The sequence below is a fragment of the Stegodyphus dumicola genome, chromosome 6 (assembly GCF_044657685.1).
Source record: "Stegodyphus dumicola isolate Sdum_Otavi_A_Nest chromosome 6, ASM4465768v1".
Taxonomy (NCBI): Eukaryota; Metazoa; Arthropoda; class Arachnida; order Araneae; family Eresidae; genus Stegodyphus; species Stegodyphus dumicola.
Window position 1 is genome coordinate 211,553,217 of NC_140773.1, and position 12,105 is coordinate 211,565,321.

The 12,105-nt window shown below is 33.0% G+C and overlaps 1 long non-coding RNA gene across 1 annotated transcript; it reads left to right on the top strand.

Annotated features, from left to right (window-relative positions):
* Positions 1-215: 215 nt before the first annotated feature.
* On the top strand, positions 216-7,200 carry LOC146996958 (uncharacterized). The gene is made up of 2 exons (XR_015041509.1): positions 216-292; positions 6,864-7,200. It is a non-coding gene; the product is annotated as an uncharacterized LOC146996958 (long non-coding RNA).
* Positions 7,201-12,105: the final 4,905 nt, after the last annotated feature.

Here is a 12,105-nt window from a genome sequence, read left to right on the forward strand (position 1 = left end):
ACTGGCACCTGGGTACCTGGGACATATGTAGAACAGATTATCTTTCTTAGTTGTTACAAGAGAGAACTAAAAAAGATTGTAGCTGACTGAATTTACAAGGATGTAATAATAATTAGCTGATTGAACAAGAGACAGCACCCTACAGCATATTTCCAAACCCTACCCCACTTTTCGAATTTTTGACGTCATGGGCAAATTGACTAGTTTCGCCTGGATGGTAATTCTTGAGCATGCGCTGAAGGGCGAGATGTAACAAAACAGAACTTTGGCTTGCGCTTGAAAGCAATATTAAGTATATTGTCCGAAAGTGTATTCGTTTATGTAATTGCATAATTTTACTGTTTCTGTAATAAGAAAACTTCATTCAGATAAAATTTATTTTAATATTATTATTATCTGGTTATAGGATTATACGAAATGCTGAATACTCTAGGTACTATCGTAATCTTCGCATAACCTTTCACATTGGATTTTGCCTTATCATTTTAAAATAAATTGTATTATAAAGATTAAATCAAAGCAAATTACTTTGTTAGAGATGTGAATGTTCTGACTGAATTTTCTTTTTATCACTTATTATTTATTTCCTCTTTGAAAACACATTCATATTTGACAAATAATTATCTCCGCTTTAAATTTTTTGATTGTTTAAAAACTATATTTGTCAATAATGTAATAAAAACTCACTAATCTAGTGCTTTTTAGATCAATATGACAACGAATTCAAAATGTTTTAAAAACAGTTCTTTAATCTTTATTTTGTAGTAGATGCAACTAATGTCACAGAGAAAAAATATTTCAATAAAAAAGTTCTCCATGGTAATTCAATAGCAAAATTATTTCTATTTCAGTGAGAAATCCACTTTCAATGCTTATATAACAGAAAAATGTAACATAAGCATTTTAGAAGTTTTAAATAGAAGCTAAAGGTTTACTGTACAATTTTACGTAAGAAACGTAATAATTTACTTTCATTCCTTTTAAATCGGCATATTAGTTTCCAATCAACTAAAATTTTTGGCAAGTTAGAGACTTAACACACAGTATTCCGTCACTTAAAATATCAATTAATTGTTCTTTTTCATTTAGAGATACATTGGAATTGAAAACACCAAAGGCAAAATAGGTCACAGATCCAACCTAATTCCTTATTTGGAAATTTTTCAAAAAACTTTCTGTCAATTTTATCATATGTCGTTTTAAACAAGAAATCTGTATTATTTTCTTTAGTAAATTCTGAAAAAGCATGTTTCTGTTTTTTTTTTTTTTTTTTTTTTTTGTTCAATTCTCCTTGCCAAAGTATTGTCTTAGTTTTAAAAGCTTACATTAGTACAAACTGCGACACAGTGTGTCTAGGTAACATTGTTCCAAAATGTCTGTTAATAATTTCAAATATTTTCTCTCCTGTTGCTTTTCCTTCCCAAATATTACAACATAAAAAATATTCTACTGCGTTGTTTTCAAAAACATATCTCACATCATAAACGATAACTTGAAACATTTTAGTAATGTCGGTAGTTTCAAGTTTTATAGTAAAGACTGAAGTTTGTATTCTATAGTGTCTGATATGACAAAAATTTGGTGAGAAACAGTATCTTTTTTAATACTGTTGTTTTTAGATCGTTACTATATTTTTCTGCGTGCATAAATGATGTCATTTTAATTGCTGAAGGAAGAATGAGTGATTCTCCAATTGTATGAGGTTTTAAATTTTTTGCAATTAAATATGTAACTTTTAAGGATGCCTGTAAATCCTTCTCAGGAACTGTTGTATATTTTTTCAAAAACACATTTTAATTTTTCATGCTCTCAGCTCATTCCTTAAAAAAATTCTTCAGATTTATTTATTTAATCTTTATGTTTAGTTTCTGAGGTACTTTTCAGTTTCACTGGCGCAAATCTCGCCAAGCAGACTTTGTTGACGACAACATACAATATACACATAAAAAATGTTAACAACTGTTAGTTCTAGGAATTTTTTATTTTGAAGGTACAAACATTTTAATATCTTTTAAAATTTTGTAAAAAGCCAATAAATAAAGATAATAAATTTGTAAAAACACATTAAGAATTTACGATGTTTTCATGGTTCACCATCCTGATTTGCCGGTTCATATCACGTAACACCACGTGATCTCATCGCACGTAAACTACGCTACAAAAATCTAATTCTGTCAGTAATTATCTACATTAATTTCAAGTTAAATCTTATTTTGGAATACAAGTTTAAATAAAAGAATTATTTCAATTCGTACAAATAGCTTACTCAGAAATTATGTAAAAACCGCAGTGCTTTACTTCGCTACTGCATTCTCATTAGAATTGATGAATTTAACCCTTGATTTTGCCTTTTCTATATTTTTGCCTTTGGGTGAGTGGTGTGATTGCAGTCTACACTGGTGTGCAAAAATTAAGGATGAGACTTTGTACAAAAGCTTTCCAAATCAACACATTTAATACCATAAGATCCCCAATACGTAAGGACATGAGTAATGTAAGCAACACTTACTAAAAGAGAAATCAGAGGGATAAAAAGAAGCTTTATTGAAAAAGTAACATGGAGCGCTATGCGACTGAAGGCCGAAACATCCCTGTGATGGGTGTGCAGCAAGAAACATCCGGGCTTTAATAGGGGATATGATCTCCCCTGACTGCTAGGCAAGTTTCACAGCGTCTGCCCATGCTGAGAATGAGGGTATCGAGTTGTTGACGCATTGCTGCCCATTCGTCTTGCAGCGCCAATCGAAGCTCCGGAATCGTTACTGGTGGTAAGGTACGAGCTGCCAAGCGTCTGCCTAGAAAATCCCATACATGCTCGATGGGATTGAGATCATGCCGGCCAATCCATACGTTCAATATCCTCACTCTCTACGAGCTGTTCGGCAGCTACTGTGCGATGACATGGTGCATTGTCGTCCATAAAAAGGAACTGTGGACCCATAGCGCCTCTAAAAAGACGCACATATGGAAGAAGAATCTCGTTACAATAACGGGTCCCGTTGACTGAACCTGCGTCGAAGATGTGAAGATCTGTATGACTACCAAGCATAATGCCTCCCCAAACGAGAACACAGCCACCTCCATACCTGTCCCTTTCAATGATGTTCGAGGGATGATTGCGGCTTCCCCGCTCTCTCCAAATGAGTATGCGATGAGAATCGCTACTCAGACTGAATCTGCTCTCATCCGTAAAGAGTACTCATCCCCATTCATTGTCTCTCCAATTCCGGTGTTCCCGGCACCACAGAGAACGCCTTCTCCGATGGGCAGGTGTTAGAGGTACACACCATACAGGGCGTCGTGCAAACAGACCACCACCGTGCAGTCTTCTGGCCACGGTAAAACGCGATATTGATCGTCCATTCGCCTGTGTCGTGTGTGTAGCGATTTCTCCTGCTGTCTTCCGCCTGTTTTTTCTGGCATGTAAGGCAATGTACCAGTCATCTGCGGGTGTGGTTCCTCGTGGACGACTACTACTAAACCCCCCGGATAGCTGTTCCTGTAGTTTGAAATTGTCTCCAAAGTCGTGAAACGATGCTGTGAGCAATTCCGAACTCTGCAGCCACACTTGTCACACTGCGGCCTTCCTCCAACTTCCCAATGATTCAACCTCGGGTAAAAGCATCCAGATGTCATCTAACAGATTGATTATTCGCCATTTCTCGCTGAGGCAGCAACTCGGTGTGATTTTAACTGCTATACGGCATGCAATCTCTTTGCCAGAAATACTGATCTTACACCGACAACATGCTTTATACTACTCAGACACTCCCCCATTATGTCTACCTGCATATCTGCACATGTGCTACCGTACATCACCTTACTTAATCTTCTGATTGGTCTTTCTGTTCGTTCTGCCTCTTCGTTCAGCTGATATGCTAATTTTTCGACTTCGTCCTTAATTTTTGCACACCAGTGTAATTGTCTTAATTACCGCGAATGGTCTTGGGGCATAAATTTTAATTATCTTGTAAAAATTCTATGTAGTTGTATGCCAGTATTGAAAGAAACAATCTGATAACAAATGGCTGCGACTTTTCGAAAATGAGGCGTAAAACGTTGGCAGCGAAGATATTCCGTTTGGCATCAGTAGTACCGTTGTTGGCGACTTTACTGTTTGCTGCGGCAAAATGGAAAAAGTACCATTTCTAAATGTATTTTTAATTTCGCAGGTTTCATGCTTTCCATGTGCCAAGTTTTCACTTCATTTAACACACAATGGATATTCTTTTTCCATTGATAATGCAACATGTAAAACAGTATAAAATAAATTATTCTTGATATTTACTCAGTTTTTTCTTTTTTTTTTTTTTCTTTTTTTTCTTTTTTTTTTTTTATTTTAGAAGTAGAAAGAGAGCCAATGGTTACATTTTTGTTTGCATTTTCATTAATAGTTTTTCTCTAAGTTTATTTGATGTTGGTGCATCCATCCCATTTCTCTTAGAGATTTTGGGCCATTTAACCATCATGAACAAAATTGTTTTTATTATCCTTTGAGACACTACTGAATTTTCCAATGCTTAGGAAATGTTATGCGCTTACTTGACAGCAAATTTGGTTAGAAATAAGAAACATAGTTTATAAATGATGCGTGTTACAATTACAAATTGCGTGCAAGCCGAAAGATAGCCGAAATAACTAAATCTTAGCTGTGCGTATGCAGTTGCTTTGAAATTTGATTCGAGCTGTTTGGAAACCATCAAACATAACACATAAATCAAGTGAAAAGCAATAAAATGAGAATTAAAATATGGAAATGTTTAATTTAAAATTCCTGGCCAATGTTAAAAAACATCCAAAATTCTCTTCAAATTCCATATATCTCTTATTGTCAAATAAATTTCTTTGAATTTGGTGACCCCCCACAAATTTGTTCATAACTCCCAGGTTAAAATTTTGTAAAAAAACAAGTTATCAATTTCATTTTGGAAAAAAAAAAAAAAAAAAAATGATTTCAGGCTTGTCTTGAACAGAACAGCATACAATATAGAGTATTTTCAAATTTACGGGAAAGTACGACTTATGTGAAAATTGATAAACATTGGCTGTCTAATGTGAAAAGTGAATTACGGTTTAATATGTTATGTTCATAGCTTGTGTATTTTGATTATCTAACTAAATAAAGAATGATTCGTTCTTGCAAATTTCTGCTGGAATAACTGCTAGAATATCTATCCCATTTCAGATGAACAGAAAGCAAGTGTTGTATTCTTATTAAACAATTACAATACTCTTGCATTATACTTACAAGGAATGAGTTAGGTTATTTAACTAAAGTGCTGTCAATTTTATTTCTTATTTACATGAAGGATGTATCACACAATGCTGTGTAGGCTGGTGACCTAGCGATGATGACTCAAAATGCATCTTTGCATTCAGGCATACACTCTTTATAAGAATATAACCATGCACTGGAGTCCTAGCTTCAGCAGGTACATTTTGTTGTGCTATGCAATCTCTGTTGGTCCTAAATTCTAAAAACTTTTCCACTCCCAAATTCCAAAAATTTTGCTACTTGATATTTCTGTAAATTCCAAAATTTGCACACCTGCCATAACTGCACTAGGTGTGGCCTCAGTTATCCAATGTTCCAACAAAATCAAATATTGTAACGTTATTTTAGACCAGACTTTCTTAAACTGTAGATCGCAACCCCATCTACAGCAGGGGGTCGCAAAAAATTTCAGTAGTTTTGGTATTTCTTAAACTTAATATAATAATTTTACAATTACCCAATATTTTTACACAATGTATCTGAAAATAGATGAAGATAAGACCATACAGACAAAGAGAAAAACAAAAATGTTTCAACGCATTCTGTTTATAATATAAATGTTCACTTTACTTGCTTTGCATGTGACGCTGTCATTTCGTCTGTTAATTAATTAAAATTTTCACATTGTTCTATGTCTTAAAATGAGAATTTAAAGATATGACCTAAAACTGCAATACTATCTTACAATACAAGTGAAAAAACTCACACGTGTGTCAGATTTTCGCAATGCTTATAGGGTCCCACAAAATTTTCATAAATATTTTGGGGTCGTGAAAAAAATCTATGATAAAAAAGGCTCACGACTGAAAAAACGTTTAAGAAGCTCTGTTTTAGACCAATCAGTTTCCTGACGCCAACCCAATTTTTTGCCTGTTTTGTTTCTCAGCCGAATTATGGTTCTATGGGAATTTTTCTATATTTTTACTGTTTCGGCTGAATGGAAAAACACGCTAAAATGTTTCAAATGACTATTAGGGGAAGAGAATCAAATACCCTACATTATTATTATCTCTATTTATCTCCTATTTTGATTCTGAGTTATGTTTTTTGATAGAATTTTCCCATATTACATATTTCAGTTCAACAAAAAATCAACTTTTAAAATATTGAGGAAAAGCATGTACTAAAATGTTTCAAAATGAAAACGTGGGATAAATAAATTTATAAATTAGTTTTTTCTAGGAGTGTAGGTGTTCTTATATATAGTATATAAAGAAATTTGGAACCAACTTTTCACAAAGACTTAAAAATTGAAGTTCAAATGATCTTCATAAAATCTTATAAATGTAGAACAAGAATACTTTAAAATGTAAAAATTAACACGTTGACTGCAGCGCGCATTTTACGTGATTTGCCCATGACGGCAACTTGAAATTTTTATTATGCGATATATATTATGTCGAAATATTATCTACAGAAAATAATGTTGTATAATTGTGCTTCATGCTGGGGGTCACCAGCGACCTCCAAACATCTGTAGACCATTTTTGTGATTTATAATTTAAATTTTTACGATTTATTATTTTTCAAACCATTATAGTAACAATGGTACTATTTAAAAATTTATCAGTATCAATATTTATTCTAGTTATGTATTTTACTATTGGTCGCATTGGCAGTGGCACCCACGGCGCTGTAGCCAAGTCAAGTGCAGGTCACCAGTGACCCCCCACGGCAGTCAACATGTTAAACCATCACAAGAAAAACCAAAAAAGTAGTATAAAAAGAACAAGAAAGTTGAGGAATCCAACCAACTTTAACATAATATCATCAAGAGGAGGTATGTCGAATTTAATTACATTTCCCCTTCTAAAACAAAATCCTTGCTTCTCTGTATCCAGAATCAGCTGATGAACCATTTCAATATATTTTTTTATCTTAATATTTCACCAAAAAAAAAAAAAAAAAAAGAAAAGAAAAGAAAACATGCCCTTAAAAATGTAGAAAAAAATTAAAATCCTGCAGTGGAAAATTTTTGAAAGTTCAAAATAATTTTAACACAAAACTGTACTAGAACCTCTTATCAAACAGCAGTAGCAAAGGAAAATGGGGGGAGGGGGGGAAGTAAAATCAAAAGTTAAAAATATCTTCCAATTTAAAAAGATTTTACTAGTTAGTCTAAACAGGATTTTATCAAGTTAATTTTAATTTCAATTTTTATTCTTTCTGAAAAATTGGTTCTAAATTTCTTTATATATTTACTGATCAATTTTTAGCAGCATAATGCACAAAAATTTTTGGAAGGATTATAAATTTTCCTTTTAAAACATTATTTGTATATACATAGTCCAAACACATCTGTATGCAGTGGAATACGTTTAACGCGAAATATCGGTGAACATGAAATAATGCAACGGTCCCGATAAACTACTATGTATTTTCATGCATTTTGTTTCTCTTAACACGAAACAAAAATCGCTTAACACGAAATGAACAAAATACGAAAAACACTGGTATCGCTGGCGAGATTTAAACGGGGTGTGAAATGAAAGAGAGGTGGTTTCACATGTTTCGTAGAAAAGAGGCTAATTTGGCTTTGAAATACCCTCGGAATAGCCTGTGACACGAGCCAGTTTTGTTTATCTACGGTACTTTCGCCTTCCACGTCTACAAACGCCACACAAACATCTCATCTCTCATCAGTTAGCTTTGGAATTCAGTGATGAGTACATGGCAGTGTCAGTAAAAATTAGTGAGTTTGGCTCATATGTTGTACTCCAAGGATGAATGAAAATTATTTTCATTACACACGATTCTCAAAAGTATCAGATTCTTCGGCGCCGAAAGAAATGGAGAAGTAGGATGTTGAAACTCAGCTGACACTTAATGAAATGTTTGAGAAAGTTTCTGTATTAATGAATTGTCTTGCTGTACTATCAGAAGAATTCGTTGCAGTAATTGGGAAGACTCAGATAACCGGCACTTGGCGCAATTTTTTCCGCCATCTTGAATCGGCGAAAATCGCCAAATCCTCGTAAGGATTTTTTTGACGCCAAGAGGAAAATGACGTGAAAAGAGGTTTTACAAAATTTCCCTCTTAAGCCCGATATAGGGGAGAAGCCCGTGCTAGGCGAAAATGCTAAAAAAGACAATGCAAAGAAAAATATCAGATTATTTTCCCAAAACTTAAAAAAATGTTTTGTTTTTCAAAAACTTGAAAATTTTGTATTGAATTCCATTAAGTTCTTGTGGAAGTTTTTGCTTCATTGGTTTTTATTAAATACATGCATATATACATATCTATGTAAATAAAATGTACTCTAATAAGCTTAATTTTGTTAAATATATATATATATATATATATATATATATTTTTTTTTCTTTTCAATATTTTTTAACACGAAAAAGTATTTCAGTCCCCTCAGTTTCGTGTTAAATGATTTTCACTGTATATCTGTTGCACATAAATCCCTTTCTTACATAAAATAACTATGAAATCTTAAAAAAGTACATAGTATGAAATTTATAATGGCAAACATTAAAAAATAGATGAAAGTAAATAAAATTTAAATTATAGAATGTACTTTAAAAAATTAATAATAAGTGGTTAAAAATATATTTTTTAATTACTTAAAACATGGAAGTTATTTGGCAGAGATTGTTGGATATAAAATTACTACTTCAAATTTTCAGATTACTATTGTTCATATTTAAAGTCTCAACTTGCAATCTTAATCCACATAACAACCATTGTAAAAATCACTCGTTATCATATTCCAAAGATCAGCAGTATACATTTTTTTCAAAATCGTGCATAATATTAAATATTGGCTTTTGATAATCAAGTTGATACAAATAAGATGAACTGTTTTTATGATTTTAGACTAGTAGTAGTTTATTCTTCCATTCACTTATTACAATATTTCATTTTTTATATGCTCAGCTATCCAAAATTTCAAGAGCTTTCTGGATATATTTTTGTTGAGTTTTTACTATACATACGTTTCAGCATTTACATCGTCAAAATTACACAGACACATACTTGAAGTGAATTTACTTTTACAGCTAAACACAGGAACTGGAAAACAAAAAAGTATTTATTTGGAGATTCTATTTCTTTTTCGTTCATGAAAATCAAAGTTCATTACACAAACATGCATTCACACTGCACAAGCAGGTATGAAATTCTTAATACATTTAATAATCTTGATGATTGATTACGCATTTAGTAAATAAATCAGAAAATATTTTAATGTATAACAAATGAATAGTAAGTAGCTAAGCTTTTAGTTAGTAGTTAGCTTTTAGAAGTAGTTAAGCTTTTATAAAACCGAGCATTACGAAGATATTTAATGTTATAAAGTTAGGTAATTTGGTAAATTTCAGTTGTTCACCAAAGCAATGAATTATGAAGTTCCTTGTATATCTTTATAAATGAACTTTATTTCTGTTTTAAGCAATTAAACAACTGTTCAAGTTATTTTAATAATTTTGAAATATATACACTAAACAATAAAATGTATTAATCTATTTGTCAACCTTGATTTTGGCACGAAAGTCTGCAGAATGCTTCGTAGTTTTTAAGCACATAGAGGCACTGCAGTTCTTATTCCTTGATCTAAAGTTTTCTGCAATTTTTTTTTTAAATTTAAATATCTGTATTGGCACACATACAATTTTTGTATAGCGGCTTCAGAAGTGGATAAGTTTTTCGAACACTTTCGTTTGTTTTACTGGCGATGCTGAATTTTGCGATGAAATGCAGCACATTTATTGCTGAGTATCACCTTCCAGATTTTTCATAGTGTTATGTATACATCAGCAGTGAATTATTCTCCTCTTTCCTCAAATACACTACGGCGATAAACAATAACCATTCATTAAAGATTTTGCGTAAATTCCCACTCATAATAATTTAAATTGCGAAAATCTCACAATTAGCACCTAAACACACTATTTAGCAGCACAATTCTTTCGAAAGCGCGCTGTAGTAGTCAAAAGTGGGGTAGGTGTTTTGCCAGGTGAAACTAGTCGATATTTCCGTGACGTCAAAAATTCGAAAAGTGGGGTAGGGTTTGGAAATACGCCACCCTACATTCACAGACCAGAAAAGCCAGTTCAAGCTGGTGATTTGACTAGAAATACAGAAATTGAATAACATAGGCACTTACAAGTCAGTTGGAGCATTAGGTAATTACATAAACAGGAGAGAGGAGAGGAGCAACACTGCATAAGTGAGATATAAAAACAAATAATATATTCTAGATTCATAGCTGTAACAAATACAAAAGAATACAATTTTACATTATATATTTGTTGAGGACAGCCATTGGCCTATTACTATTTGCTAAATCATTGTAATCATAAGAACAGATTTTAATAAAAGGGTTGTTCCTCCGCCTCTCATAGAATCTTTTTGCAAGAACATAGTAATGAGTCCTGAGCTGAAAAATTCGTGGATCCAATTATTACGATGATACCACGGGCCTTCTACGAACTGCTTCAACTTTTTTTTATTACTTTTTGCAAGCATATGCCCAGACTGGACACGCATAGAAAAGCATGGGACGCAATATGGATTTTTAAATGAGTAACTTGATATCTATAGATAGAACGCTGTTTCGAGCTATTAAGGGGTAGAATTCAACTTTACGAGTTCGTAACTTCTGGATAATAGATGCAATGTGTGGGGTCCATGTGAGCGAAGTATTAAGGATCACCCCAAGATAAGGGACTTACTTGTCACAAGAGATTGAGGTTCCACAGAAATTGAGATTTTCTAGAATTTTCCTTTTCCTCGGGAAGAGGATAGCCTATGTTTTATCCACATTCACCCCAGTTTTCCATTTAGTGAGCCAAGTCTGAAGTGCATGGATGTGTGCTTGTAATTGTTGAATAACTGGGCTAACAAATGCACTTTGGAATCGCTGTATCGTCTGTATACAGTACATGGCTAGAGTAGGGTTCGGCATGGTCGTAATGTCGTTCACATAAATATTGAAGAGGGTGGGTAAAGACTCTTGCGGGACGCCGGCTGAAATAGTATGGCTGTTGGAATATGTGCCTGAAACGTGAACAACAAAATGTCTTCCAGTCAGATAGGATTTAATTATGTTTATGATGTATCCTGGGAAACCCAGGTCACGTAATTTGTGTATTAGTGCATCTAGCCATACTAAATCAAAAGCCTTGGCTATATCAATAAAGATACCTCCAGGGATTTTGAGAGACTGCATGCCCTCTCAATTGATCTCAACAACTCTGTAGTATTTTAAACTGAAAAAAATAATTAAAATTCTGACTTAATTTTTTTCATTTATGGTTTTAAATTGAATTTGAGTTCCTTTGAGATTGGCATATGGAAAGTTTTCTTATTATATATATATTTTGTTGCACGTAATTCAAACTTATTTCCTTGACTTAAATCACCTCTCAAGAAAAATTGAAAATGACATCAAAAATTGCAAATTTTCAAATTAAATATCCCGATCAACTTCTGTCATACGGGAATCAAACTTCTTAATATATTATTTTTTCATAACGTATATAAAACGTCTCCAAATATGAGCATAGGAACGGGAAGGGTTTCGTTATTTTTTGGTGTTGCAATTGCACAGCACAGATGTTATTTCAGAATCAACATATGCCATGAATGCAAAGTAAATAGCATCCTGCGCCACACAGTGCCAAAAAAAAAAAAAGGTCGGCGCTGCTGCGGCTAGTGCAGCCATAACCCTTCTATAGTAGAGTGATATGTGTCTGTTTCATAGCAATAAGTCTGTACATGGCAAGAACAATACAGTATTTCGCTGTTTAACTTGTCTAAAACTGTTATTTATTTGAATAATTATTAGAAGTGATGTTATTTATATTTTTCTACAAATATAGTT